The sequence below is a fragment of the Bos grunniens genome, chromosome 1 (genome assembly GCF_055505025.1).
Source record: "Bos grunniens cultivar Pamir isolate PY7600 chromosome 1, Bosgru_T2T1.0, whole genome shotgun sequence".
NCBI classification, from domain to species: Eukaryota; Metazoa; Chordata; class Mammalia; order Artiodactyla; family Bovidae; genus Bos; species Bos grunniens.
This window is the reverse complement of record NC_141165.1, coordinates 82,399,843-82,425,344: the sequence shown is the minus strand read 5'-3', so window position 1 is coordinate 82,425,344 and position 25,502 is coordinate 82,399,843. Positions and strand designations below refer to the sequence as shown.

Below are 25,502 nucleotides of genomic sequence, written 5' to 3'. Positions count from 1 at the left end.
TTTTAAACTTACCGAAAGAGAAATACAGTAATATTTTGAGCCATGTTAACATGGAGTAAAAGGTTTTATGCAAGCTACTTCTGCCCCATCATTTTACAGTTGAGGGATTAAGGGCCACAGGAAAAAAGTAACATAATTTGTTATAAGAGGTTAAAAGATTCTCCTGATAGATTGTTGAACTTTTGAAATTATAAATATTTTAATATTCTATTTACGTTTTATTTGATAAGTAGCATTAAGAAAATACAAAATAATTATTACTAATTCTTGAGCTTCTTAGTATAATAAAAACATTTTATTACTTGTCTTTCTTCTGCAATATCAAATATTATTACATTGTCTAATTTATCCATTATATTAGTTTATAAATCCTTTGTACTTCTGTAGAATGGAGATAGCATAAAATGTCAAATAGAAGACAATCTTGGACAAGATTAAATAGATGGTTTAAGGCTATTTCCAGTCAGTTATGATTCTTTTTTTCCATTTCTCAAAATAAAAATTATTTGTTTTTGTTTTCATGGGAGTCTATATGTTAAACGACAGGTAGTACATTTAAAATTTTAAACAAATCTGCTCAGAGTATATGGCATTTTTATTAACCTGGTAAAATACTATATTTTCAGCTTAAAGGGTGAGTAAAGCAGATTCACTTTTCTCTAGAGATGGGACTTTTACAAAGAAATGGAAGCTCAGAGATTAAAACAAGAACTTTAATGCCTACTCTATTTCTCTCAAGATCTACTTGAGAGGAAAGCAGAAGAATTCTATCAAAGAGGGGTGTTAAGGTTACAGCTTTATCATCACTTCACCAGGAAAGACCATTCTGATGCCTCAAAAGGAGACCCTGAGAAAGCTCCAGTGGGCATCAGCCTGACAGGGGATAGCAGCACTTTGGCAGTTGGTCCCTGTGGTAGTAGTAACGTGTGTGCGTGTGGGTGTGCATGCACGCACACCTAGCCAGGGGTAGCGATGTGCTTGTCTTATTACCCCAGGCAATTCTGGAAAGTCAAATCTTAGTCTTTTCTCCTTCTGTGTATAGTCATCACTCCTCTGCAATAATCGGTCAATTAGCGCTGCCTCAGCCTGATAGCATGCTGCTGCTGCTGCTAAGTCCTGTCAGTCGTGTCCGACTCTGTGCGACCCCATAGACGGCAGCTCACCAGGCTCCCCGGTCCATGGGATTCTCCAGGCAAGAACACTGGAGTGGGTTGCCATTTCCTTCTCCAATGCATGAAAGTGAAAAGTGAAAGTGAAGTCGCTCAGTTGTGTCCGACTCTTAGCGACCCCATGGACTGCAGCCCACCAGGCTCCTCCGTCCATGGGATTTTCCAGGCAAGAGTACTGGAGTGGGGTGCCATTGCCTTCTCCGGCCTGATAGCGTAGAGGATTATCAAATGTCTAGAAATTGAACTGTCCACCCACATCAAGTGGCCTTGATGGAGGATTGAAATACTAGGCAAAAACACTTATCCATCCTAATAAAAACACACAACCAAAACCCAGGCAGACCCTTCCTTTCAAGTATAGTGCTGACATCTAAATTGAGACTGCTCTTTTAGAGTCAGGTTGTATCAGGGAGTATGTATCTAAGGCGTACAGGCTTTAGCTCCTATACAGGACAGTCAGCTGATCCAAGAAAGAATGTTCCATGGCAAAGTGGCTGTTGCTTTTGGTTCACTTCCCAGGAAGGGATCCTCTACAAAGATGGTATTATGCAGCTGTTTTCAGCTCCACTATACCTTTACTTTCTGTTGTTGTTCAGTCACTCAGTCATGTCTGACTCTTTGCTACCCCATGGCCTTCAGCATGCCAGCCTTCCCTGTCTTTCACCATCTCCCGAAGTCTGCTCAAACTCATGTCTATTGAGTTGGTGATGTCATCCAACCATCTCATCCTCTGTTGCCCACTTCTCCTGCCCTCAATCTTTCCCAGCATCAAGGTCTTTTCCAGTGAGTCGACTCTTCCCATCAGATAGCCAAAGTATTAGAGCTTCAGCTTCAGTATCAGTCCTTCCAATGAATATTCAGGGTTGATTTCCTTTAGGATTGACTAGTTTGATCTCTTGTTGTCCATTGGGGCTCTCAAGAGTCTTCTCCATCACCACAGTTTGAATGCATCAGTTCTTTGGCACTCAGCCTTCTTTATGGTCCATCTCTCACATTGACTCTCACATGACTATTGGAAAAACCATAGCTTTGACTACATGGACCTTTGTCATAGAATCTTGATTTGAGCAGGTTTTTATGTTGTAAGTCTAAAATTCTTCACTGTTTCAATACTGCTCCAATGGGTAAAATGAATGTGAAACATAAAATATACAAAATGATCATTGTTTTTTTATGGCTTTCATTTTCAAAGGGATTTTTGTTTTTACATGATGTTTTCAGTGTTAAATTCAAAAAGTTAGTGCTTATTCTTAGTTCATTTGTCTTGCATTACTTTAAAAAAGCAATTTGCTAAGTGCCTATGTAGTCGGCATTATCACTGTTTACCCGGTATTTTGGGTTCTTCTCTTGGGCACATTGCAGGATGCATGGCATTATCACCTTCCCCTGAACTTAGGTGTGGCCATATGACTTGCATTAGCTAGGGAAACATGCGCAGAAGTGACACACCTCCCTTCCAAGTGGAAGCTTTAATAACCAGAGCACAATTCTCTCTACTTCTGACCTGATGATGTTCAAGGTAGTGGTTGTTCCATCAGTCTGTGTCCCTGAGTGTCTGTAGTAATAGGACTGTATGACCCTTGGTGGGCATTTAGCACATTAGAGAAGTTAAAAACTTCTCTTTGTAAATAACTTAGATTTTTAAGGTCATTTGTTATCTGGTATATCCTGATGGGTAGTAAGGCAGTAGAGTTTAACATAATAAAATTTAATGGAGGATTATTGGGCTCAGTTTAAGATTCTTTCTAGTCAATCACTTTAACTTCTCTATGATACCGTCTGTAGTATATAATGAATTGATGTATTGGTTTCCTTTCATAATCTTTGAATAATTAGTTTAGCGTACCAAAGTATGGGGTTTTGGCATCATCTAGTAAATTAGTGTGGAGAAATGGCAACCCACTCCAGTACTCTTGCCTGGAGAATCCCAGGGACGGCAGAGCCTGGTGGGCTGCCGTCTGTGGGGTCGCACAGAGTCGGACACTACCAAAGTGACTTAGCAGCAGCAGCAGCAGCAGTAAGTTAGTGGTTGTTCTGAGACTAGTGAGTACATTGCTTCTTAAATGATATTCATCTTCCCTTCCCAAAATGCAGTGAAGCTCCATTGATATTTGAGATTATTCTTTCAAAGTGGTACTTTATTTGCAAGGTGCTTAAGGACTCAGGTGCTCCTTTGTACTTACTCTGCTGTATGGAAACTGTAATACCTATTAATGCCCCAGAGTTCCTGGAAACAAACTAGCTGCATTACTTGAAAAACAGTGCTAACATGGCAGCTCTCATTTCTGCTGCAGTTTTTCCAGACAAAGGAAAATGCAAATAAAATTGTTTTTCTCTCAGCTTATAAATTAAGAGCTGTGTGCATGTGAAGAAAACCAGGGCAGTACTTTATGGTGAAGGGATTGGGCTGAATGCTCCATCTGGGTCATGGAGCAGCAGTCCATTTGCCTGCCTCTTGGGCTAAGTAAAGCAAAAGAGTGGAGTGAAGTCAGACTTTTGGAAGCCTAGGATGTATGTGTCATGCCAAATAGCCCTCCACAGCTGGCACCCCTCCCTTCTTCCTGTCTTTATCCATCTTAGGATAGAAAGTTAAAGAAACATGTCTCTGACTTCAGGGCTTTCCATTTTTTTTTTTTATTTAGCAAACATTCTTTAAGGACTAATTGCTGCTAGGCTCTGTGGTTGGCACAGGAAACCCAGCAGAGAGAGAGAGAGAAGGACAAGCAAGAGCTGCCATATTAGGCAGTATATGATACATGCCCAAAGTGGAGTACCTGGGAGCATCAGTTTATTATAGTTTAATAGTCTCTTACCTGATCCCAAGGAAGTAATAATTAATTTTTCCTGGGTTTTGTATTTATCTCCCAGAGCTTGTTAAAGCATTTAAGAGTTCAAAAGGTATTGCTGGGTGGGACAGATGGGGGCTCTAATGGAGAGGAATAGTATCTCTGTATATTTTATTGTAAGAGTGTGTTTGAATAAAAATAAGAAGCAGATATGAAAAAGCATTTTTTTTTTACAAAGAATTAGCCTACAACTCAATTCAAGCCTACTCATCACTGCTCATATTCAGATGTCCTGCCTAGTTATCTGTGTTATGCCTCTTCTTTGTCCCTCCCTCAACCCAAGTCCATTTGTTCACACCCAGATGTAACACATCAGTTTCTAAGAAAGGTGCAAGTTTTATTCTCTGGTATCAGGGTTAGAAAGAGACATTCTGGGAATACTTATAGGTCTGCTGTCTTAATTTCCCTGGAATATCTTGAAACAATGAAGCTTTCCTTTGTACAGTTCAGTCTATGAAATTGCTACCTTTACACTATGTTATTTTCATTGTACAATGTTATGAATGCCATGTCCGAATATTATTTCTAATTCCATTAAGTGTTGCAGGATATTTATATTTCCTAGGGTGAATATCAGAAAGATACTGTGAATCTGCGAAGATAAGTCTCTCTTGCTGAAATGATCTTTCTTGTTTATACATAAGCTTCTAGTACCATCCTACCCCCTCTCATTACTGTTTATAGAAACGATAGCATTGCAGTTGGTGTCACTGATTGCCCACGTTGCTGCTTCAATGAAGCCAGCTGGGATTCGATTGCATGGTCTTTAAATAAAACTTAGTGGCACAAAATGAATCTCTTTTTTGAGGGGAGAGGGGTAGTTGCTAGCTGGATCATTCTCTAAAGCACTAATTATTTGCTTAACTTGGAGGAACTTGAGAATCAGTGAGTCGCTGTGTTGGCTCAGTATCTGACCTTGGCACTGAGGAACATGTGGGTAGACAACATTGATAAAGTCTTTATGAAGCCATTCTCAAAACGAGAGTGATGAAGCACTTATCCCCTGCCCATCTTAGCACTCCGTAAGTAACTCAGACTGGAGGTAGTGAATGTGTCTTTGATTCCAACTATCCAGTCTGGAGCCAGGTTAATAACTGGGAATTCCAGGCAGTAATGTTTTGTGCCAACCTGGTGCAAGGGGATGGCCTGGAAATTGTGAAAAACAATGCGAAAGGTTGGTGGTATAGTTTCTTAAACTGTTGTGGTATGAAAAATGAATATCAATCACTAGTTTTGGCCTTTGGCTTCCAGACACCAATACAGTTTAGGCAGAATGGCATTTTTCTTCATAGTTATATAATACAGATTAGAGAACCAAGCTTTATCCAGGTGAAGATTTATATGTCTATGTAAATTTATTTTCTCCTGAAAAAATTTGAATTTATAAATGTATCTCTATTTAAAATATCTGTGCACTTATGCAAGTGTGTGTGTGTGTGTGTGCATGTGTGTGTGTGTGTCTGCATTCAAAATTGTTAATGGCAGTTACCTTTAGGGAGTTTGATGGCAGAGACTTGCTTTTTGCTTTACATATTTCTATATGAATTTGAATTTTAATGGAAATATGTTCCTTTTATAATAAAAACTATATAGTGATACATGTTTAGATTATGCAGTTTTTTTCTATAACAGGAAACTGAAAATGTAAAGTCTCTGTAGAATAAGAAAGTCACTTACACAACCATAACCTTGATATAACCCCTTCCCTTCTTGGTGTGTGGGTTTTAAAAACACAAGTTATCACACACAAGTTATATGCCTTGTTTGTTTCTTTTCACATGAACTTAAATGGTTATTCTAAATATGGAAAGAAATACTCATATCTAAATATTTGGAAAATATTGTTTTCTAAGAGGAATTACAAGCAGCTGTCAATAGAAAGTAGTGAAGCAGTTAATAGTAGGAGAGAGATACTTTTGGGACGGTGGGAAAGGAGAATTCTTTTGAACTTTGTGCATTTCTGCATTGTTTCTAATTATTTGTGTGTGTTGTTCGCTCAGTCGAGTCTGACTCTTTGTGACCCCATGGACTGTACCTTGCCTGGATCCTCTGTCCATGGGATTCTCCAGGCAAGAAAACTGGAATGGGTTGCCATTTCCTTCCCCACATCTCCTGTGTCTCCTGCATTGGCAGGCAGATTCTTTACTACTGCACCACCTGGTTCCCAACATTTACCTGTAAAGTCAGGTCTGGGTCCTGAGCTACTTGTGCCTACCTGGCAGCTCAGCATGTGTCCAGCCTGTGAGCAGGTAGATCCCACAACAGGCTAAGCTTCACTGGCCCCATTTTTTTCTCCCCAGTCTCAGCAATCAGATAAGTTTTCCTCTTCCTTGGAATGGAGTGAGAAGGGTAGATGGAAGGGCATAGACTCTCTTCCCATTTGTTGGAGAAGGCCAAAAAACCTTTTGTGGACCAAAAGTGAATGTGAAAAGTGGGAGCAAAAATTTACTCTCATAGCATGTAACTTTCAAAGACAGAACTATTTTGAAGGGTGTTGATATGTCCCTATATCCTTAAGTAACTTACACTTTTAACAGCCATATAGTATTTTCCTGGCCCTGTGTGATAGTTCCCGGTGTCTCATATGTCTCAAGATGGTGCCTAATGATAGTTCTGCTTTTATAGGGTTGGTCTAAAGATTAAATGCATTAGTATCTGTAGGGTTCTTAGCCTGTGAAATCCTGGATACTCGGCATTTAGTATTTCCTGTTCTTCTTTGTCTTGCCTTTTGTCCCTCCTGGTATTATAAAATACCAAATGCATGCTGTTAGTCTGTGATTTATCCTGTCTTAGTCTTTCTCTTAATTTAAGGTAAAAAAAAAAAATGTGTGCCATACTCAATCTTAGAATATATCTAAAATTTTGATCTATATTTATAATTTTCTTTATTGTTCAAGATAGGCCTTTATTCTGGTAAAAAGCAATAGGAATCTGTATCTAGCCAATTTCACTTGCAAAGATTCCAATTTGTTTTCTTAAAACTAATAATTATCGTAATTTGAACAACATTAAGGAAAATTCTGGGTTTTATTTCATCCATAGAGACAAATATAAAGTGATATTGCAGAGTAATTTGGCTCTGACAGGTAATTTGGATGATATTCTTTAAGTGACTTTTGATAACTGAATTTTTGGAATTAAACATAGTAACACTTATTCTTAATAGTTTAAGTTGCTCAAGTTTTAACTCTATTGTGTCGGTAGATTATTTAGAAGATAAAACAGGAAGCAACTGAATGTCACATTATGTTTTAATACTATAGAATCAGTGTAACTGAAAAAAATTCCTGACCTCCTCAGCATTAAGTAAATTCATTTTAATTTATTTTCAAGTCCTGGAAGCTAGGTTCATTCAGTGGATTGCTGTTTTTTTTTTTTAATTATTATTATTCCTTTGTTATGTTTCTCTCACCAGGTAGTTTCTCAGAAATATTGAGGAATATTTCCATGTTCCACAAACATATCCTGGTATTCATTTGATATCTCTGTCAATATTCTTTACTCTGAACCACTGAGATGCAAGAGCTTTGTTACTCTTCTCTTCAAAGTTTAAAGAAAACCAGACTGTGGGGCTTCAGAATAATTTACTAAATTCTTGAGGAAATCAGAGGTGTAGAGCACTGCAAGAATGGAAAGCTATAGACTTACATTAACTATCACCGCTCAGAAAGTCCATAGGCTGTGTCCTTCTTTGCGAAAGCTGTCTGGTCATCTCTGTTTAGCTCCTATCCTATCTCTCAGTTCAGTTCAGTCGCTCAGTCGTGTCTGACTCTTTGCAACCCCATGGGCTGCAGCACTCCAGGCTTCCCTGTCCATGACCAGCTCCTGGAGCTTGCTGAAACTCATGTCCATCGAGTCGGTGATGCCATCTAATCCTCTGCATTATGGATATTCTTTGTTTTCCTCAGGACTAGGAACTACTCCTTCAGGTTCCAGAGAGAGAATAAGGGTATTCAATTCAGTCCTCTTCCAAGGCTTATTGGTTTTATTGCAGGATGGCTGAGAGTGAAGCATGAATGTTCTTTAGGAGAAACACTCCTAGCGTAAGACATGCTCTGGCCACTCCTGGTCTAGAGGAAGCAATCATGGCACTAATCAGCACATTTCCAAATGTTTGGGTTATTCTATTTTAAATAATGCCAGATGAGGAGTAACAGATATCAGTCTGCTGCTGCTGCTGCTGCTAAGTCGCTTCAGTCGTGTCCGACCCTGTGCGACCCCATAGACAGCAGCCCACGAGGCTCCCCCGTCCCTGGGATATCAGTCTAGGTAGCGTTATACCTTTCCACCATGTATCTTTCAAAGTAGATTGCAGAGCACATCAGTCTTGCAGGATATTGCCTCACAAACGCTTTATACAAATAAGACAGATCTAAGAATGAACAATGATTTTCAAATTGCACAGTAAATTTGTGCAGTAAATGCAGGGGAGAATTCTTTAACTCTGCATGAACTTGGTTCTGTTCAAAATATATCCTATTTAAATTACTGATGAAATATAGCTCAGATAGAAGCATCTACTTCAATGGTTGAAGCAATTTTATAGTGACAGAGACTAGGAAGTTGACATATCTGTATGGTTGGAAAGGCTTGACAAGGTAGTCTGTTTGAAAACAAAGGAATTTCTATGACAAGGGGAAATTCTAATTTTTATCTAAGGGAATACAAATCACTAACATCCCCCTAAAGTGCTGTCTATCCAGTTACAAGAATTTTAAGCTTCAGCCTCATTTACCACCCTATTGCTCAAACAGTTGAATATTTTTTAGTGTTTAAATCAAAGATATTATGGAACATGTCTTCATTTCATGTTTATTCATCCAGGATTTACTGAGACCCAACCATGTGCCAGTCAATGGCTACATGAACCCTGTTCTAAAATAACTCATTCTTACTAAGGGAGATAATAACTGTGCAAAAATTACCCTAATTAAGGTACCAGTGATGTCTAGTGCCTAGCTATAGTGTGTCATTCTTAGTTAGCCTTGTCGTTATTCTAGAAGAGACTGCCAAGTATGTTGTAGAGACAAACTCTCCTCCATATTTTTTTAGGTTATGTTCTCTGATAATTACTGTTTGATTCTGTGCTTGTTTACATGTGCTCAGTTGAAGTTCTAATAGATTGTTAATTTATTTTCATTAAATTGGAAATATACTGACTGTAGATTACATTAGGCTAACTAGCCCTGCATGGATCATCATTATGATTTTGTTTTCCAAGATGCAATACTCTGGATTCTATTATCTCAACCAAAATTGGAATTGGGAGGGCACAAGAAGAAAGAGGAGGTAAAATATATGTAGTTTGTTTTTAAGGTTAAAATACAGAAATGGCCAGAGATTAATATAATAAACACTAATATACTTGAGACTCAACATGAGCAAATTATTAGCATTATGCCTTATGCATTTCAGATTCTCTTGAAGAAGTCAAACACTACCGATAAAATCACTTAGAACTACCCCCAGCACTATTCCAGCATCCTTCTTCCTCAGGGGTAACAACTATAATGATTTTGATGTGTGTCCCAGGCGCACGCATGCCTGCATGTGTGCATGAAGTCGGTTCAGTTGTGTCCAACTCTTGGAACGCCATGGGCTGTAGTCCACCAGACTCCCCTGTCCATGGGATTCTTTAGGCCAAAATACTAGAATGGGTTGCCATGCCGTGCTCCAGGGGATTTTCCCAACCCAGGAATTGAACCTACATCTCTCCCATGTCCTGCATTGGCAGGCGGGTTCTTTACCACTAGCGCCACCTGGGAAGCCCAATTTAAAAGGTGTCATGTATGATTTGTTTTGAGTATTTCTGAAATTTATAGATGTGGACTTGAACTGTACTTGTCTCTCTGTATCTTATTTTTTCACTCAATTATGTGTTTTTGAAATTCATCCCTGTTAATCCAAATGTATCAAGTTCAGAAACTTGAAGCCACGTGTGAGGGAATCTGTGTTTGTGGCTGAAAGCATTGACTATGGAGCCAGTTTGCCTGAGTTTGACGTGACTCTGAGACTTACTAGTTACGGACCTTAGACAAGTTTCTTAACCCCTCAGGGCCTCAATTTTCTCATTTATAAAATGGTAATAACAGAAGTAGCACCTACCTTATAGGGATGTGGTGTGGAGCAATATGAGTTAATATATATGAATCTCTTAGAATACTTTCTGACACTTATTAAGCACAACATAACGTTTATTGACTCATAGTGGGAGGAGCAATCTTTCTTAACTAATATTCCCTGATTTGTTTTACATATAGCACCAAGCTAACTAGGAAAAAAAAAAACAAACCCTCTTTGTCCAGCCTTGGATTCCTGTCAGAGGTGATTGGGTATTGAGAATGAGCAGTCCCTCAGCTGGAGAGGTCAGTGATTCACTGAGACACACATCTTGGGGAGTGTGAGACTGACATGTACACAATACTGTATTTAAAACGGGTAAACAACAAGGACCACCTGTATAGCACAGGGAACTCTGCTCACTATAATGTAAAAACCTAAATGGGAAACTGATCTGAAAAAGAAGAGATATATGTACAGATATAACTGATTCACTTTGCTGAACACCTGAAACTAACACAGCATTGTTAATCAACTATACTCCAACATAGAATAAAAAGTTTAAAAAAAGGAATCCTCTTTTGACTGAGGCTGTTGCACAGTGGACAAAGAAATTTTGCAGGGTCAAAGAAATTTGCAGGATTTGCCTTAGTATTTCAGAGAAGGCAATGGCACCCCACTCCAGTACTCTTGCCTGGAAAATCCCATGCATGGAGGAGCCTGGAAGGCTGCAGTCCATGGGGTCGCTGAGGGTCGGGCACGACTGAGCAACTTCACTTTCACTTTTCACTTTCATGCACTGGAGAAGGAAATGGCAACCCACTCCAGTGTTCTTGCCTGGAGAATCCCAGGGACGGCGGAGCCTGGTGGGCTGCCGTCTGTGGGATCGCACAGAGTCCGACATGACTGAAGCCACTTAGCAGCAGCAGCAGCCTTAGTATTTAGGGGTTTGGTTTGATTGTATCAGTGGGGCTACAGAAACACCTGAGAATGGTCTAATGTCTACCTGTTTCCCTTTGTATGTGACACCATCCCTGACCCTCTCTTCGAAATTGTGAGTAAGAGTTCTTTGTCATCTTACCTCTTGAATTGAGAGGAAGTAGTTCTTGGTTGAGCTGGAACTGCACTGAGTGCTTGAGGCTGAAGCAAATCCCTCTGGATATTCAAGAGGAAAAACAAATGAAAAACAGGTGGGGCTGAGACTGTCCCATGATTTCAGATCTCTGTCAGCTCTACTTTGCAAGCCACCTGGGCCTCCTTAGCAGGTTCCATAGAGCTGAAAATAGCCAGATTCCTCAAAAGACAGAAGTATGTTTCTAATGCAGATATTAAGGCTGAGTAAGGCTTTGTACTGATTGATCTCTTGACCTCCTAAGGTTTTTTGACATGACCACGTTTCAGTGATTCTGGTGAACCTTGCTGTCATCCTCACAACACAGATGGTAGGAGCCAAACGTAATGCCTGTGTTGTCATCTTCTCATGAGGAGGGACCAATTATCTTATTATGCATAGAGCCTAAGTGACTCAAAGTGTAGAATCATAATATTTAGGTCCTAACAATAATTTTAGGAATTGAAAGATACACTTTCATTTGACAGTTGAAGAAACAATCCCAGCAAACTCGACACAAGTATCCAAAGCCTGATATCTGCGTGAATTGGCTGGATCTTTGAATCAGGGGATTTTTGAATTGGGGCTCAGAGGTAAAGAATCCTCCTGCAATCCTCCTGGAATGCAGGAGACTTGGGTTTGATCCTTGGGTTGCAAAGATCCCCTGGAGAAGGGAATGGCAACACATTCTAGTATTCTTGCCTGGAGAATTCCATGGACAGAGGAGCTGGTGGGCTAGTCCATGGGATCACAGAGAGTCGGATACAATTAAGTGACTATAATTTTGAACCCAAGACTTTTAACTCTTAGTATGTGGAATTTGGACACTAATTTGGAATCTGTTTCATTCATTCACTTATTATATGAACTTAATTTCTTAACCTCTGTGTTGAGTTTCTAACCTCAAAATCCTCATCAATATAAAGTGCATAAAATCATCCTTGTCTCTATCAAAACATTGTTTGAAATCTAACTGAAATAGTGTGCATGCTAAGTGGCAAAAGCTAAAAAGCTAATAGAGATACAGCATTTCTGGTTCATTGCATTCAATGCGTTTGTGACCCAAGACTATATTGGAAATAAGATAAATCTCTGTTTTGCATTGTATTGGAGAAAGGCAGGTAATGGCAGAAGCCAGTTTTATCAACATGAAATTTATAGCTTTTTTGGCATTAGAATTGTATCTTCCAATAGCTATCACATCTGTTGTGCATTTTTTCTGGTCTACCCTTTTCTAATACTGCTTGAAAAGGATGCTATTCCCATCAACAATATAGTACCTTTTCAGTCTGCATTGTAAAGTGGGGCAATATGATGGAAGTTAAGGCATTTTATTGATTTAACCTTACTTTAAACTCTTTCGCCCATGGCTAGTAACTAGGATGAGGTGATATACTCCAGTATCTAGGCTAACTTCTATTTTGAGGGCTTGCGTCACTTAGTTCTCAGTCAATAGCAAATATACACTATATTAGAATTTAATTCCTGAAATCTACAGGCACTTCTGTCTGTGAGGCAGAGAGAATAAATGAGCTACTTTTAGGTGAAGTAATCACATTATTAACAGCAGCTTCTAATAAAAATAACTTAGCACAGACAGGAGGAAATAGTAATAGTTATGTGAGCACTAGCAATCAGACATAGTCTTGGCATAACTGGGTTCTCAGTATGGCTTGGCATTGGATATTTAGAGATAAGTCAACTTCTGCCTTAAGTAATTTGTAGTATGGCAGGGGAGAGAGGATATAAGGATATAAAAAACACATCTTCATGGGTAGGTGCTAGACTAAAGGTAGAAACAATTTATCCTGAAAACAGAAAGAGATGAGAGCAGATCCTTCTGCTTGGTGATGTGTGTGTGTGTGTGTGTGTGTAGTTAGGGAGGCTTATCTGGGAAGGCTTCAGGGAAATATGCTACCAGAGATGCATTTTAAAGAATAAGTAGGCATACACCTTGCATGGAAAATGATGAGGAAGGGCATTTTGGGTAAAGGGGAAAATATGCACTAAGGCAGAGGGCCAAGAGAGAGCATGTGTTTCAGGCTAAATTTGCTCATTCTTTCCTTCATTCCTTCACTCATTTATCAACGACCTACTCTTTGTCAGGTACTATTCTAATTGCTAGGGATACGGTGGTGCGCAAAACAATCTCTATTTTAAGAGCTGAGTTTCTGGTGCAGAAGTAAAACAATAAATAAATAAACAACTAACATGCGTACAATATAGTGTCAGGTGGTGGTAAGTGCCATAAAGAGAAATACACGCATTAAGGGGCTAGAGAGAGAAAGGAAGATCTCTTTGGATACAGCAGTCTTCTCTAAGGAAACGGCTCTTAGGTAGAGACCAAAGGAAGTGAGAGATCAAGCTTGCAATTACTCACGGAGAACTGGCACCAGCTGGGAAGAGCAGCAAGTGCAAAGATCCTGAGCTAGGAATGCATGCAAGCATGCCGAGTGCTCAGTGCTAAGTTGTGTCCAACTCTTTGCGACCCCATGGACTGTAGCCCGAATGCCTCCTATGTTTATGGGATTATCCTGGCAAGAATACTGGAGTGGGTTGCCATTTCCTTCTCCAGGGGATCTTCCTGACCCAGTGATTGAACCTGCGTCTCCTGCATTGGCAGGTGGGTTGTTTACTACTGAGCCACCTGGGAAGCCCTGAAGTAGAAAAAGCCTTGACTTATTCTAAGATGAGTTAGAAGGGCAATGTGTCAAGAGCAAGATGAGGGAAAACGGTAGGAAAGGATATTGCTTATATATTGTAGGCTGTGGCAAGTATTTTGGAATTTATTTTGAGGGTTATGCAAAGTCATAGAAGGGTTTTGAACAGGAGTGTGAAAAGCCATTTATATTGAAATGGATCACTCTGGCTGCAGTATGATAGTAGACTGCATCACAGAGACTGTTTAGGAGGCTATTACAGTATTTCTGGTGAGAGGCTTGGAATAGAGTCAAAATGTGTTAGGCAGTGAGACATGGTCTAATTTGGGATATATTTGGAGGTAGAGCTGATAGCATTGCTAATTTAGAGGAAAAAAAAAAGAAATCAAAAGTGACTCAAGGAATTATGCCCGAGCATGTAGATGAAGAGGGATGTTCTTTATTGAGTTGGGAAACAAAGAAGGGTAGAGTTGCTTTGGGGAGATAAACTTAAGTGTTCTGTTTTTGAATGTGTTCAGTTTGACATAGAATAAAGAATAGGGCTTCCCAGGTGGTGCTAGTGGTAAAGAACACGCCTGCCAATGCAGGTTAGACATAAGAGATACCAGTTCCATCCTTGGGTCAGGAAGGTCCCCTGAAGGAGGAGGGCATGGCAACCCATTCCAGTATTCTTGCCTGGAGAATCCCATGGACAGAGCAGCCTGGCAGGGTCCATGTGGTTGCACAGAGTCAGACACGAAGAGACTTAGCGGGCACAAAGATAGACACTAAATAGGGAGATAAAAGTCAGGAATTTAGGGGAGTCCAGGGCTGAAGACATGAATGTATGAATAATCAGCATGCAGATGGTATTTAGAATCCTAGAACTGTATTCAGTAACACAAAGAGTTAGTGTTGATACAGAAAAGGTCTTAGGACTAAGCCTGCAGTACTCCAGTACTTAGCCATTAGGAGCTAAATGCTACCAAAGAGACTCAGAAGGCCTAGCCTGAGGAGTAGAGGAAATTCAGGAGAGTGTACGAATAAAAGTTAAGTGAAGAAGGTGGTAAGAAAGAATGACCAACTGGGTCAGATAAGTGTGGTGCAGACTGAGAATGGATTTTTAGATTGGGAAATGTGGAGGTTATCATGTGGATCGTGGGCAGCTGTTTCAATGGAGAAGCAGGTGTGAAAGTTTGAGTAGCATGGCTTTAAGAGACTAGAAGGTGAGAGAGTAGATAGAAGGAGCATAGAAAAACCTAAGAGTTTTACAGTCAAGTTGTGTAGAGAAGTGAGGGAATGTGGGGTCAAAGGGAACATTGTTTTTATGAAAATATTATGACATATTTATATGCCAATGAGAATGATTGACTAGGAAAAGGAAAGTTGTCACAGGAGAGAGATTGGGAACATTGCAAGAGTAATTGACTTCCTCGATTAACACATTCTAGGCTTGGATCAGATACATCATAGTCACGTCAGACTCTTGTTAAAGAAAAAACCAAACAAAAACAGATTACCTTCTCCTACAGTCTACCTCCTATGTATTAGGAAGATCCCATGTGCTTATATTTTTTAAAAGCTCCCCCAGTGACTCTAGTGTGAGCTAGATTTGGAAGCTTTTGTTTTTTAATTTATTTACTCTTCAGTTGGAGGATAATTGCTTTACAATATTGTGTTGCTTTCTGCCATATATCAACGTGAATCAGCCATAGATATACATGTATCTGCTCCCTCATGAACCTCCCTCCCACCTCCCAGCCCATCCCACCCCTCTCTGATGTCACAGTGCACCAGATGGGACTTTTTGTCTTAGGCAACACAGTGTACTGGGGTGGTGGCAAGAGTCCATTGACTTGGGGTGGGGAAGATGGGGCTGTAAGTTTTGAGTTTTTATAAATCTTTAATCTCTTAGCTTTGACTTTTCTTGTTTGTGGATTTCCCCCCTAAGAGTGCTCTTAGCACGGAGCAGTAGAGGCAGCTAATGGTTTTTGGAGTCCTTGTGGTTTCTCCACGGGGATATTAATGGAAGAATCTGGCTCTCACAGCCTGTGATTAGCAACACTCTGATTAAGATTTTAAGCAAATAGTTAGCCATTGAAAGAGTGACAGTCATGTGCTTTTCTCTTCTGTGGGACGCACAGAAATATCCACAAGACTGCCAAATCTAGTGCAAGCACGGGCAAGAAATTGGGTCAAAGGGGACCATTAAGGTTTACACCTGATGTTCTGAGTCTTAGAAGCAAACTAGATGCTCAGACACTTGATTCTTGAATCGGGAATCCAAAGGTCTGGGCTGTATTTTTGGCTCTGTAGTTTACAAACCACATGAATTTGGGAAAGTTTTGTGTGTTCATATGAAAATGAGTGTACTAGGCCTTCCCTGCTTTCATCCTAGACTTACAAAGTTCAAATGAGTGGGAAGCATTTCAAGACTGATAAAGGTTTGTGACAGCATATATGTGTATCTATAGTATATTTGTATAGAGTAGTATATATTTTTTTTGGCTCCAAAATCACTGGAGATGCAGTGACTGCAGCCATGAAATTAAAAGACCCCTTACTCCTTGGAAGAAAAGTTATGACCAACCTTGACAGCATATTAAAAAAGCAGAGACATTACTTTGCCAACAAAGGTCCATCTAGTCAAAGCTGTGGTTTTTCCACTAGTCATGTATGGATGTGAGAGTTGGACCAATAAGAAACCTGAGCACCAAAGAATTGATGCTTTTGAGGTATAGTGTTGGAGAAGACGCTTGAGAGTCCCTTGGACTGTAAGGAGATCCAACCAGTCCATCCTAAGGGAAATCAGTTCTGAATATTCATTGAAAGGACTGATGCTGAAGCTGAAACTCCAATACTTTGGCCACCTCATACGAAGAACTGACTCACTAGAAAAGACCCTGATGCTGGGAAAGATTGAAGGCAGGAGGAGAAGGGGACCTCAGAGGGTGAAATGGTTGGATGGCATCACTGACTCAATGGATGAGAGTTTGAGTAGGCTCTGGGAGTTGGTGATAGACAGGGAAGCCTCGTGTGCTGCAGTCCATGGGTTCACAAATTATCAGACATGACTGAGTGACTGAACTAACTAATATATAGTTGTTGATGTGAATTCTGAAAAACAGCTTTTTTAAACAGTCTTATACTGTATGATGCAAATATCTAGGAAAAGTGATCATTCACACTCCCTGTCATTTGTGATGCAACTGATGATTAAAATATAAGGCTTATTAAAATATATTTGTTTACATATATATACACATATATAAATGCATATATAGGTATCTAGCTTTGTTCAGTATTACTTTGTTAATTTTCCTCAGAGATTAGAATGAATTTTGAAATATATTTATTGAACTGAATTATACTTTTGTATTACATTCAAATTATAATTAGATATTATATGTTAGCCTGAATTTTTCCTACAGCAGTTTTAAATATGGAGATAAATCCTAGAGCTTCACTGGTGCTTCTCTTTGCACTACAACTGTGTTTCAATCTGTGTCCCATAAATTTGGGAAAGAAATCACAAATGAGAGATGGAATAAAATGATACAGCAGGTTGTACCTTGATACACCATGCTGGTTACAAGGCACTTGCAGGTGGGAAGGAGGAGATTATAATTGGTTTTGGATAGCAAGTTTCCCAGGAGAAATTATGACACAAGAGCAGGGGTCCCTAGCCTCCAGGATCTAATGCCTGATGGTGTGAGGTGGAACTGATGTGATAATAATAGAAATAAAGTGCATAATAAATTCAGTGTACTTGAATCATCCCAGAACCATCCCCCAGCCCCTCATCCAGGGAAAAATTGTCTTCCATGAAACCAGTCCCTTGTGTCAAAAAGGTTGGGGATTGCTGCACTAGAGTACATCTAGGAGATAATGACCAGGGTATTAAAAAGGTTTGAAATAGTGACTTAAAAGGAGCAGGTAAAGGCCGTAATGGACAGAGAGGCCTGGCATGCTGCAGTCCAAAGGCCATAATGGACAGGGAGGCCTGGTGTGCTACAGTCCATGGGGTCACAAAGAGTCGGACATGACTGAGTGACTGAACTGAACTGAACTGAAATGCCATAATGATATTTAGTTTAGAGAAGAGGAGACCAAAGTAGAATCATTTGATATTCTGATATTCCACATAGCAGATCTGATATTTTGGTGATTTCAAGGAAGAAGAGGATTGAATTTGAAAGGAAGAACAATGAATGCAGGTGTAGAGAATGCACAATGAAAGCTTTGGCTGCTTATGACTTTCTAATCACTCCCACAGTATTAGCAGATGCTGTATGACTATTGAGATATTGCAGAGGGATTTGAACATCAAATGTGAAGCAGAAATAGATGACCTAGCAAGTCTTTTCCAGCTCTAGTGCTCTGTGTCCAGTCGCACACTTTATGTGAGGAAGAGTTAGTGTGTTTTCAGAGCTCTAATGGAGGTTGAGGGAAGGTTACAGAGATGTGGATAGTTGTTGGTTATGCTAAGCAGTAGAAAACGTTTTGAATTTAGTTCCAGAGGTGACTGGGAACACAAAACGTGCTCCTTTGATTCCCAAACCTTTAGGTAGATCCCTGAGTGCATGTTGTTCTGTCCTTCTGTTCTGATCCAGGAGGTCGGATCCGTGTCACTGGTATGTAGCTTGGTCTCTACTAAATGACAGGAAAAAAATGTTACCGTCTAAGGACTCTTCCTATCTTCCTTTGATGGGGTAAAATTTACTGTAAAAGAACAAAGCTCTTTAACATAGAGCTCTGAATAAGTGCATAAATTGAGTGGAAGAAGCCACAATTTAATTTATGGGCCGCTTAGTTAACCATAAGTCCATTTGTCATACTTAACAGCTAACTGTGCTCCTAATGCAGAGTTAATGTTTTAAACTGTGACTCCTAGATTGATGTTGTTGGAAGGAGACAGTTTAATTCATATATAGATGAGCAAGCTGAGGTTCTCGGAGGGAGTGTGCTAAAAGGTACCCAGTCTCATAACCGAGACGGGGGCCTTGGATTCCTGCCACCCATTGTCTGGGGCAGCCTCTAACTCTCCACACTTCCCATTTGTCTTCCAGATTTGTAGTTCCCAACATCACATGTTGAGATCATTAGTTTTCAATTATACTGGAAGTAATTTTACCTTACAGCATAACTTTGTATCTCTACCATCCTAGATATGAATTACAGTAGTCTTTTAGAATTAACCCAGAGGACAGCATCCTGAAAGTGACTTTGCCCACATCTAGTGATACCGGTGGCTCAGTGGTAAAGAGTCTTCCTGCCAATGCAGAAGACACAGAAGATACAGGTTCCATCACTGGGTCAGGAAGATCCCCTGGAAAAGGGAATGGCAACCCACTCCACTATTCTTGCCTGGGAAATCATGGACAGAGGAGCCTGGTGGGCTATAATCCATGGGGTTGCAAAGAATCAGACATGACTGAGCGACTGAGCATGAGTGAAATGTCAGGAGCAAATGTCAGCTACCCCAGTAGCCACAACTCTCTAGATATCCATACACCTCCTGTGTAATTTCGCTGTATCTGTGTGCTTCCTGTCATTATTTTAAATCAACACACTTAAAACATCAGTTTAGCCTCATCTCAGCCAACTATATCTGTAAAATCAGAAGTTTAATATGTTTTTTTTTCTAACATAAAATTAGTTATTTTAATATCATATGTGATTTGTATACTGTATTCCCCAAGCTTTGGGAAATATTGAAAAAGTGAGACTCTTTCAACAGACTCTCTGCTAATGTAATGATGGATGATAGTTATTTTTCCTCTCCACCCTCCCCATCCCACTACTGATGTCTCAGTAATTTAAGAGAGAGAACACCAGATCATACCCTTGCTCATACACACACACACACATACACACAGAGACATACACACACACATATATATTTATTAAAAAAATTTTCTCTTGTGGAGAAGTAGGGAGGAAAGAATTAAATAATTTGTTAGAAAATAAATGAATCGTGTTATGTTCATACATTAATGGTTTTAAGGATCTCCAGACTAGAAGAGGTGATTAGGAAAGTGTGTGAAAAAGTGTTTCTTTCCTGCTGAGCTATTGATCAGTTGTTTACAACGTCTCATTAGAGATGTGAGATGTAAATAAAAGCTGCTTAGAGTTTTTCTTCCTGTAGTGCCACCCAAAGGCCCACATAAACATAAATAAACACAGTATTATAAATTCACGTTTGGGAATTTGAGTTTGTGGTGTGGTTACTTTAATAGGATGGATCATACTCCTGTTTGGCTTTAGATGGTGCTTGGGTTAAACTGTCTCACAGACCTACTTTTTGTGATTGAGCTCAGTTTACCAGTAGAGACACCCTTATTACATGAGAGACTAAAAATCTTGATCCCATTTGAGCCATAATTTTTAATTCAAATAAATTAATGCTAAGGAATTAATGGTTTTCTGGAATACAGCTTTACAGCCAGCGTCCATAGTGTCTGTCCTCCACCCCTAAGAAGCTTTGTCATTTTACGCCAGCGTAGGTGTGTTGTACTCATGCCATGAATAAGGCTAGGAAGTACTAGACAATGAAGACCAACGCCTCTGGTTTGCATAGTTTAGAAAACACTCATATGCATCAACTCTCTTGAGACAGCGTTTCTGTGAGGCAAACGTTATTTTCCTCATATTTCAGGTGAGAAAACTGCAGATTTGAAAGGTGAAGTTACTTATGTAAATCTCCACGTCTTAAATGAGTGGCAGGTGAAGATTTACAAATGAAGTGACTCATTTTTAATGCAGTGAATCTTCCATTATACTGCAGCTGCCTTCAGAGTTTCACATTTTCATATTATTAGATTGTGTAAACGCAAAAACACAAATGATCTTTGCTGCATATATTTCCTCAGAAGCTGTTTTGAATTAAAATACCATTCAAAGATGTTTGCTGACCTGATTTGTGCGGTGCAGGATGAGACGACACAGATGTGATCCTTGCCTTTAGGGAGATCACAGTCTTCTGGGGCTGAAGGGAGTTACATATACAAACACTTTAATATAAAGTAGCCGGGTTATGTTTTATAAAGTAGGTAGAGACAAGGACAGGAATAAAGATGCTGATACAGAGAACAGACCCTTGGACATGGGGAGCTGGGGGAAGAGAGGGTGGGATGAATTAGGAAATGAGCATTGACATATATGCACTGTCACATGTGAAATAGAGAGCTAGTGGCAGGCTGCTCAGTAGCACAGGGAGTTCCGTTCAGTGCTGTCTAATGACCTAGAGAGGTGGGATGAAGGGTAGGTGGGAGGGAGGCTTAAGTGGGGGGGATATATGTATACGTATAGCTGTATACGTATAGCTGATTCATATTGTTGAACATCAGAAACTAACACAACAGTGTAAAGCAATTACATTCCAATTAATAAATTTAAAAATCAGGAAAAAATAAAGCTGCTATAAAAAAGTAGGTAGAGACAAAATTCTATGGAGGAATAAGAGAGAAAAAAGTTGAATTGAAACAAAGAGGAAACCAGAGAAAGGATTATGTGAGAAATTGTTGTTGTTCATTCACTCAGTTATGTCCAACTCTTTGCAACCCCATGGACTGCAGCATGCCAGGCTTCCCTGTCCTTCACTATCTTCACCATTGCTCAAACTCATGTCCATTGAGTCCGTGATACCATCCAACCATCTCATACTCTGTCTACTCCTTCTTCTCCTGCCCTCAATTTTTCCTGGCATTAGGGTCTTTTCCAGTGAGTCGGCTCTTTGCATCAGATGGCCAAAGTATTGGAGCTTCAGCACCAGCATCAGTCCTGCTAATGAATATTCAGGGTTGATTTCCTTTAGGATTGACTGGTTGGATCTCTTTGTTGTCCAGTGGGAGAAATGCAGCTATGTTAATGATTACTTTTGCCATGGGTAAACCTTTTTGTTTGTTTGTGAAAACTTCTTATTTAAGTATTACATAGAGAGAAAGGCAAATGTATAGCTTGGTATAATTTCACAAAGTGAACACATCCATGTAACCATCATGGAGACTAGAACCCAAACATTATCAGCATCCCTGTAACTTTGTCCTGTGCCTCTGTCCAGTCACTACCTTCCCCAAGGGCAGCAATTATCTTGTTCTAACACTATAGATTAGTCTGCTTGTTTTAAAACATTAAATAAAGTAATACATTATACTTTGTTTACTGTTATGTTTGTGAGACAAATTTTTTTTCTTGAATGTGCAGCTTATGGGATCTTAGTTCCTGGACCAGGGATCAAACCTGGGCCCTTGGCATTGAACTCACGCAGTCTTAACCACTAGTTCAGTTCAGTCGCTCAGTCGTGTCTGACTCTTTGTGACCCCATGAACTGCAGCACGCCGGGCTTCCCTGTCCATCACCAACTCCCGGAGTTCACTCAAACTCATGTCCATCGAGTTGGTGATGCCATCCAGCCATCTCATCCTCTGTTGTCCCCTTCTCCTCCTGCCACCAATCCCTCCCAGCATCAGGGTCTTTTCCACTGAGTCAACTCTTCCCATTAGGTGGCCAAAGTATTGGAGTTTCAGCTTTAGCATCAGTCCTTCCAATGAACACCCAGGACTGATCTCCTTTAGGATGGATTGGCTGGACCTCCTTGCAGTCCCAACCACTAGACCAACAGGGAATTCCCAGAGACATAAATTGTTGCTTGTAGCTTCAGTTCTAGTTTGTTCTTTCTTTCTTTCTTTTCTGTAAATATACCACACATTTATTATCCATTCTGCTGTTGGTGATCATTGGGTTGTTTACAGCTTGTAGTCTTTGTGAGCATTGCTGCTATCAACAATCTTGTATCTCTTTTTGTGAACATATATATGCATTTCTGTTGGGAATAGTCCCAGGAGTGGATTTTCTGAGTCATGGAATACGCCTATACTAATATAGCTTTTGAAGAGGAAAAATAAGGATGACTAATGTCTTCATTGATAGAAGAGGAACCATTTACATTTACAGGACCCATGCCTGCTGGGCTGCAGAGAGAATTCAGAAACTGATGAGCAATTTAGATGGCAGGAATATACTGTGTTTGAGAGCTATAGTGGAATGTATATTTGGAAAGAGAGAGAGACAAGGAGAAAGAGGCTATTGTTGAGAATCCCTGAGCTATTTTCCAGAGAGATAATTGTGTCAGTTAGAAAAGCAAGTCACTGATACTTCAGAAAGTATCTTAATCAGATGGATTGGTTTTTCTTAAATACTGAGAAGTCTGGAAGTAGGCATATTGCTGGCTTTCACTCAAAACTCAACAAAGCCTCCTAGAATCTAGGAGCTGTCTTTGCATTGTGGCATCCTTAGCATGTTGCCATTTATATTCATACGTGCTGTTTATAAACTTAAGATAGTTCCTGTAGCTCCAGATATCAAGTCTAAATTCAAAGCAAGGATGACAGAGCCACATCAGTTCTCTTTCATCAAGAGAGGAAAAGTTTCCTAAACATCCCAACAAAGACTTCTACCCATTGGTATTAATATAGGTGGATTACCCCTAGCTGAAAGTGAGGCTGGGAAATTGGGGTATAGTATTAAGATTATTTTATATTGATTACCATCCATTGCTGGAGACTATATTGTTGCCTTGAGAACACTGGAACTCTCTTAGCAAAGATGAAATGGATATTAAATAGGCCATTAAATGAGTCTTCCATAATAATATTGGCCCCAGAGGGAAGAAAGGGATAGGGGATAAGGTTTTATGTAAGAGCAATTTTTGTATTCCCATAGGAAAATCAGACATTTTATAGAGAAAATTAGTATATCTTTCCATTGATGATTTGAAATTCACTAAGGCTTTTTATTTTTTACTGTTGTAATATCAATAATATCTCTTAAAGTGATCTTGCCTTTGCAACTTTTCAGTTACAAAACCATGAATTTTTACAAGCTTTTCTAGAATTAAGTGAAACTAAAGAGCAAGCAAGCATTGTGAGCTGCTGCAATTACAGGCAGAGTGGTGTAAAGAGATTTCTATGATGCATAAATTAAAACATCCCATCATAAGGCTAACAGGTCCAAAATAGCCACAATTTGGTCTTTCATGTGACTTTATTTCTATCTCTAACCTGCAGTTGTTGATTTCTGACAAATTAATTTGTCATGAAATCAGTTGAGTTAATTCATAAAAGGACAGAACACTGGTTCAGATGTTGTTTTGAAAACTTGTATGTAGTGCCCTAAAAAGAGAAAAAAATATTTGTATGAGGTTCTTTTTGTTTTAAGCAAGTCTTAGAAATCAGGCCAGTCTATAAGATGTTTCCTGACAATTTATGATAACAAAATAAAGGACTTATTTGGTTAAAGTTCACAAAACATACTTCTGTCTTTGATGGTTGGTTGTTCATCATTGTATTTGGTGATATGGCAGCATTATTAACTTACTGAGGGCTGAAGTTTTCTGTACTGGGGTACAACCGAAGAGAAAGGACAGAATATGACTGTGTCATCTCCAGTGTGAGACTGATGCAACTAGAGCTGTCGGACTGAGAGAATTTAATTTCACATTGAGTGTGATGAAAATCTGCTTTGTCCAAGCAGTTTTGCTCAGGGAGAAGAAGAAGAGAGATTATGAGTCTGGTTGGAAGGCACGATTCAGATCTGAGTTGAGCAATATTTGGGTAATTCTATTTTCTTTTTAAAATTTTTCATTGGAATAGCTTTAAAATGTTGTGTTATTTTTTGCTGCTCAAAAGTGAATCAGTTATTGTTATTGTTGTTTAGTCAGTAAATCGTGTCCCACTGTTTGCAACCCCATGATTTGTAGCCCGCCAGGCTCCTCTGTCCATGGGATTTCCCAGGCAGGAATACTGGGCCGAGTTGCCATTTCCTTCTCCAGGGGATCTTTCTAAACCAGGGATCTAACCTCCATCTCCTGCATTGGCAGGCAGATTCTTCACCACTGAGCCAACAGGGAAGCCCATACGTGTACATGTATTCCCTGTTTTTTTTGATTTCCTTCCCATTTAGGTCACCACAGAGCATTGAGTACAGTTTCCTGAGCAACTCTATTTTCATATGTAATTATTATTTCATATGTAATTATTAGCGATGAGTTAAATGTTTCCATATTAGGAAATGTTCCCCAGGATGTTTTATAATTACGCTATCCATCTGTTTGTTTCAAGATTATGTGTAGAACCAACTCAAGGCTTACTTTTATCAATAGATATCAATGGACAAATTTCATTAAACAGATCCAGAATATAAATAGGCTTAGGAAAACAGCATGTGAACTAAAAGCTATAGCTCACAGTAAGGTAATGGGAATATTTGGAGATGTGTTATAGACGATACTCCTATTAATTTGGAGATTTTTATCAGAGAGTACAACCATATTTTTCCATTTTGTAGCTTCTTATGTCCAAAGAACAATAGTAGGCTTAGTGTCCAATAGCTAACATTCCTTCACTAAATTAACAGAATATTTGCTGAGAAGCTTACCATACGCCACTGTTATGGGTACTGGAGGTAGAGCAATGAACAAATTAAAATGTCTGACCACATTTTTATAGAAGCATGTTTTATTCATGGAGTTTTTTCATGACAACTGAATGCCTGTGCTTTCTAAGCAGTTGATATAAAAGGAGAATGAACTAGAAACAGGCTTCAATTAATCTCAAACTAAGAGATTGCACATGATATATAATACATTAAAAATTGTACTTTACTTTTACATTTACAG

General features: G+C 39.4%; 1 protein-coding gene across 2 annotated transcripts in view; it reads left to right on the top strand.

Moving 5' to 3' along the window:
• Positions 1-25,502, top strand: part of FGF12 (fibroblast growth factor 12) — a 618,054-nt gene that overhangs the window by 212,140 nt on the left and 380,412 nt on the right. The gene's annotated exons all lie outside the window — the stretch shown is intronic.